This window comes from Vigna radiata, chromosome 7 (genome assembly GCF_000741045.1).
Source record: "Vigna radiata var. radiata cultivar VC1973A chromosome 7, Vradiata_ver6, whole genome shotgun sequence".
Classification (NCBI taxonomy): Eukaryota; Viridiplantae; Streptophyta; class Magnoliopsida; order Fabales; family Fabaceae; genus Vigna; species Vigna radiata.
This window is the reverse complement of record NC_028357.1, coordinates 2,291,105-2,297,133: the sequence shown is the minus strand read 5'-3', so window position 1 is coordinate 2,297,133 and position 6,029 is coordinate 2,291,105.

The window sequence follows — 6,029 nt, the reverse complement described above, 5'->3', positions numbered from 1 at the left end:
TATATATATATATATATGATCCTTGAAAATATTATGTTAATTGAAAAATAGTTTTTCACTTATTTTGTGATAAGTTGAGATCAGTAATTTGGTACATAAGGTGCAGTGAATATGGTGAGATATAAGAAAAAATATTTATTAAATGTGTGAATATTTACATAATCATAACAATGTCAAAATAATGGTATGAGATCATGATGAAAAATATTCTTTTTCTATTAATATTTTTAATTTTAATGAAAAATATTTGATTTTTTAATTTTTTTCAAGTAACTTTTGCTATTCACAGAATTATTAGGAACGAGATATGGACAATGAGGAATTTTGAGGAACAATTTTTTGGAGTGAAAAAAAAAATATAATCAAAATTTATATATTTATCGTTGTCATTAATAAAATAAAATTACTTAATTTAGTATCGAAATATCATAAGATAGTTTTGAAGTTAAATTTGATATGAAACTGTTTTAAATAAGTTTTTCTAATTTTTTCTTTTTGACTCATTAAATATTTTCATATTTAAGGATGTTTTAGTGAATTAGTTCAAAAATATAAATATGAAACTTCTCATTTATTATTCTTTGAATCTTAAAAAGGGATCTCTCCAACAATTCTTTGAAAAGACTTTTCTTTAATTGAATAATTAAATCATTAGTATCATGCTAGGAAGTTGTTATCACTTTCAAAAAATAAATTTATTCTTTTATTCTTTGTCAATATGCCTATTTAAAAAAGTTCAGGATTTAAAAAATATTAAAATCAGTTATGAAAAAGCACATAACAGGTAACTTTTTCTTTTATCTTCATAAAATTCATTACACAAAAGTTCATGAGATAAAAAAATCTTCAGAAAAGAAAAGAAAACATATGACAAATACGATAGACAAAGAGTAAGCAACTCAAAACACAAGAAAAGAGAAAATAAAAAAGCAATATTTTAACAATTTTATTTTTTATTATATTTAATTTAATGTTTTACTATTTATTAACATTGTACTTTATAAAAGAAATAAAAATTCACTAGTTTAATTCTCATATAATACATAGAATTTTAAAAGTTAGGAACCAAGGCACAACCCCTATTGTCTATTATTATATGTAACTTTACTAAAATTGATATTTTAGTCTTATAAATAATTTACTCATTTTTGTATTTTTTTATATGTGCATAGAACATGAGTGAAAGAATTTATTCAATAAAAGTTGATCAAAAAAGTTTCAAGAGACATTTTCTAAATTGTTGATTTCTGAACGACTTAGGTTTAATATTCTTATGTGACATCAAATACATAAATAACTCTTTATTTAAAATTATTAGGTAGGATTACATAACACACATTTATATATATTTTTTACATACTTCAAACAATTGTAAATATATAAAATATTGATATACATATGTATTTATGAGATTATGTTAGGATTAATATTCTTTATAATAAAATTCTCACACACAAAATTACTCTCAATTTATCGTTAAAAAATATCTTTATGGTAATCAAATAGCCTTTTATTGAATGTGATTATATTAATAAATCACTTATGTCTAGAAGGGATAGTCACCAGTTTTGAAAGTAGGGAGAAAAATTTCTATTGAATCTATTAATAAAGACATTGGTGATGTTGTTGATAACTTACAATTATTCCAATTCATAAAGTTGATGATATTCTTTTTGTTGAAAAACCTAGGGTTTAATACATGCACAATATTTCAATGCACAATGTTGTTGAAAAACTTTATTGACGTTGAAAATCATAAGGAACAATATTAAAGACCAAAATCATTATGATGTGTGCACTTAATCTTAATGAATTTTTTTAATACTTCTTAGTACATAAGTTTAAAAGAAACGTGAAATATCTTGGAAGTAACACATGAAGTTACCATAAAAGTAAAGAAGGAAATAAAATATGATCTTAGAATGTTAACTTCAAAAGGAAATAAATCTTCTTATAGGGCTTGACAATAATTTTCAAAAGTAAGGACTGTCTTAATAGATGTTGACAACCAAAAGTTACTATCATAGAATTTGTGAAGTATAAATCTCGCGTCTTAGTTTGGAAAATTGTGAAAGTGTGAACTAGAAATGAATATGTTAGGAATTCATTTTAAAAAAATAAGAAATATATATTTGACATTGAAAACAATTGGACAATAAAATCAATCAAGTGAGGAAGGGATTGAAGATGAGAGTGACTTAAAAATCAAAGGATTTGTGAGGTTGATTCTAATTTTATTAATTTCATTTGCTTTGGGTGTAACAAATAGGGATACATAAGAATTGATTGTCCAAACACTTAAGAAAAACATGTTTGTTGAATAGAGAAATGACAAACATAATAAAAAAAGTAGAATGATCTTTAAGTAATTTTTCAAAAGGAGAGAATGATATAAGTTTGTCTCTCATGGTTCATCTTGAAGATTTTAGCAATATAATCCTTTAGATTTTCACATTAATTCAAGTTATAGCCAAACTTTAAATGCTTTCAATGAGATGCATGATGAGGCAAATAAATTATACTATGTAAACAATAGGCTATAAAGTTTTTGCTTAAGAAACAAGTGGGTGAATTACAAGAGGAATCTAATTATTAGCTTTATAAAAGTTTCTCATGTAATTTTGCTTTACTTTTCAATGTGTAGTTCCCATGTGAAAATTGTATGGCTTTAGAAGACAAAATTCAATATTTGATAAAAAAAAATGCTTTCAAAATTGGATAATGATATTTAGACAACATTTTTTGACAACATTTGAACATTGATTACATGTCAATCTGTGATTGGTCAAAAATTATTCCACAATTAATAATAATAATCATAAACATTATTGTGGAGTAATTTTTGACCAATCACAGATTGACACATAATCAATATTCAAATGTTGTCAAAAAAATGTTGTCTAAATATCATTATTCTTCAAAATTAGCACAAAGAAGAGCTAATTTGGATACACTTTTAAACCCTAAAAAATGTGTCATCAGAAAACTAAGATTGGTTATGGTTATAGATTTCAGCATAAATTAAAGTCTTAAAAAAATTTATTCTTATTTAAAAAATATTTAGCACACTCTTCATTACATGTTTATATTGTTAAAAGAGTAAAAAAAAAAAAAAAAGTGACTAACACATTAAAAGTGAACCAGTATCAATCTTTGTCTTTCTATATTTTCAATTGATATATTTTTTCTTTCATTTTTGTTTTCTTAGAATTTAAAGAACCCTTACTTTGCATCTCAAATATTTGCAAAACTTGTTTTACAAATTTGACAAGTTTTATTTTAGTGAAAATTGTTCATCCTATTGTGGAATTCAAAAGTGCAATTCACCTGCATTTAAATCTAATTTTGAAAAATGTTTAAGAACAAGTTATCTTTTGCTAAAGGAACTTATTAATAGATCATCTATGCTTTAAGAGATTAATTGTCAATTTTAAAAAGTGGAGATGAATTTTTTATTAAATCTATTATAAAGACATTTGGGACGTTATTGTTAACGGTTATAAATATTTTTAGCTGAAAAACTTAGATTGATTTTATTGATGTTGAAAACATAAGATACAATACGATTATTGTTAGTATGGTAGAAAAAGAGGGTTTGAACGTAGGATATCGAACCGAACGGTCCAAGAATTCTTGCATCGGATGCTTGAGAATATACCAGCAAAGCACTATCTTATCGAATGGTTAATTACCTTTGCACTGGTTAATAAAGTGATAAAAAAATAAGAACAAAACTCAAAATACGTTAAAAAACTGTATAATTTCACTAACTCACTTACACTCTAACATTAAAAATAGATACATATATTCAGTTTTTATAATAAAAAAACACAACTGCCAAATACAATTAAACATCACTGTCTTGGCTTACAAACTAACAAGGCTTACACATTAATATGTCAAAAATATTATCACATCAACACTTAACCAAGATAAATTGTTTCACATTTTTTAATGTAGGAGTGTCAATAAAACGTGGAATACCTTGGATAATACATAAAGGTACCCTAAATGAAAAAAAAAAACAGAAAGAAAACGTTTTGTGATGAAAGAATATGAACATTATATAAGGCAACAAGGGATTTTTTTTATTGATAACACAAATTACTTTTTTTAATTTCACATATTGCATAATGTTTATCATATTTACCTATATAGCACGATTTTTAAAGATGTTTAGAATTCGATTTGTGGAAAACCAAATTTTGAATATGTTTCAAAATATTTTTATACAAATTAAAATTTGAAATTCGTATGCCAAAAAAACGAATTCTGAGAAGGTTTTTAAGTTGCTGACATTTCCTTTTACTTTTTAAGTTAAAAAGTTCTCCACTTTTTCTATTCTCTCTCTAGTGTTGTTGACCTAGCAGCCTCATCCCCCTTACCTTCTTTCCTTTTTCTTCTTGTTGTGTTAAGTTGTTCTTCTTCTTTGTACTCCATCACCACAAATCTCAGGTATTATTACATATTTGATTAGATTTGCAAGTTTAGATTTTGCATAGTTATATATAAATATTGATTTGGTTTGTGATATGAGAAAAATAGTGATGCATTGATTTGGAAAAGCATGAAAGAAAGGGAGTGAAGCTTAATTTTAGCCATTGTTGTTCAATGGGTTTGGAAAACCATGGAAGGTTTCAATGGTTTTTTAAACCGGTGAACAATTTTAATTTTTTTTAATTATTGAAAACCACATAGATTTGGAAAACCTTTTTCCGTGAACAATTTTTTTTTCAATCCTTTAATGATTTTCCAAACTCATTCACGTGATTCATGCTTTTCAAAAAAAATAATTGTTCATGGAGAAAGGTTTTCTAAATCTATATGGTTTTCAATAATTAAAAAAAAATTAAAATTGTTCACCTGTTTCAAAAACCATGAAACCTTCCATGGTTTTCCAATCCCATTGAACCACAATGGCTAAAAATAAGCTTCACTCCCTTTCTTTCATGCTTTTCCAGATCTTTTATCATTTCATATAAGAAACTTGCAGCACCTTATTACCATTTTATTATGCAAATCTCTACTAACATTGAGCCTAGATCTTATTCTGAGGCATCCAAGTATCCTCATTGGGTTAGAGCCATGGATGATGAGCTTGCTGCATTGGCCAGAAATGATACTTGGGAAATCACAGATTTACATGTTGACAACACTGCTTTAGGCTGCAAGTGGATTTTCAAAATCAAACACAAGACTGATGATAGCATTAAAAGATATAAAGCTAGATTGGTAGCCAAGGGATACACTCAAATTGAAGGTCAAGATTATATAGATACTTTTTCTCCAGTGGTCAAAATCACAACGGTTAGACTGGTTATAGCTCTTGCGGCAGCACATAATTGGCATCTTAAGCAACTAGATGTTAGTAGTGCTTTTCTTCATGGAACATTAAATGAAGAAGTTTATATGATACCTCCTCCAGGGCTCCACGACATCAAACCAAATCAAGTATGCAAGTTACAAAAATCACTATATGGTCTTAAACAAGCAGGCAGACAGTGGTATGCTCGTTTATCTGATTTTCTCTTGTCCAATGGATTTCTCCAATCTGTATCTGATCATTCCTTGTTCACAAAACATACTAATTTCAATGTCACTATTTTAGTGATTTATGTTGATGATATAGTACTCACAGGCAATGATCTAACAGAAATCACTCATACATCATTATTTTTCTCACATCACAAACCAAACCAATATTTATATATAACTATGCAAAATCTAAACTTGCAAATGTAATCAAATATGTAATAATACTTGGGATTTATGGTGATTGAGTACAGAGAAGAAGAACAACTTAACACATCAAGAAGAAAAACGGAAAAAGGTAAAGGAGATGAGGCTCCTAGGTCAACAACAATAAAGAGAGAACAAAAAAAGTGAGAAAAGTTTTTAACTTAAAAAATAAAAATTAATGTCAATATCAGTTACTTAAAAACCTTCTCAGAATTCGTTTTCCTGACATTCGAATTTCAATTTTTAATTTGTATAAAAACATTTTGAAACATATTCAAAATTCGAATTAA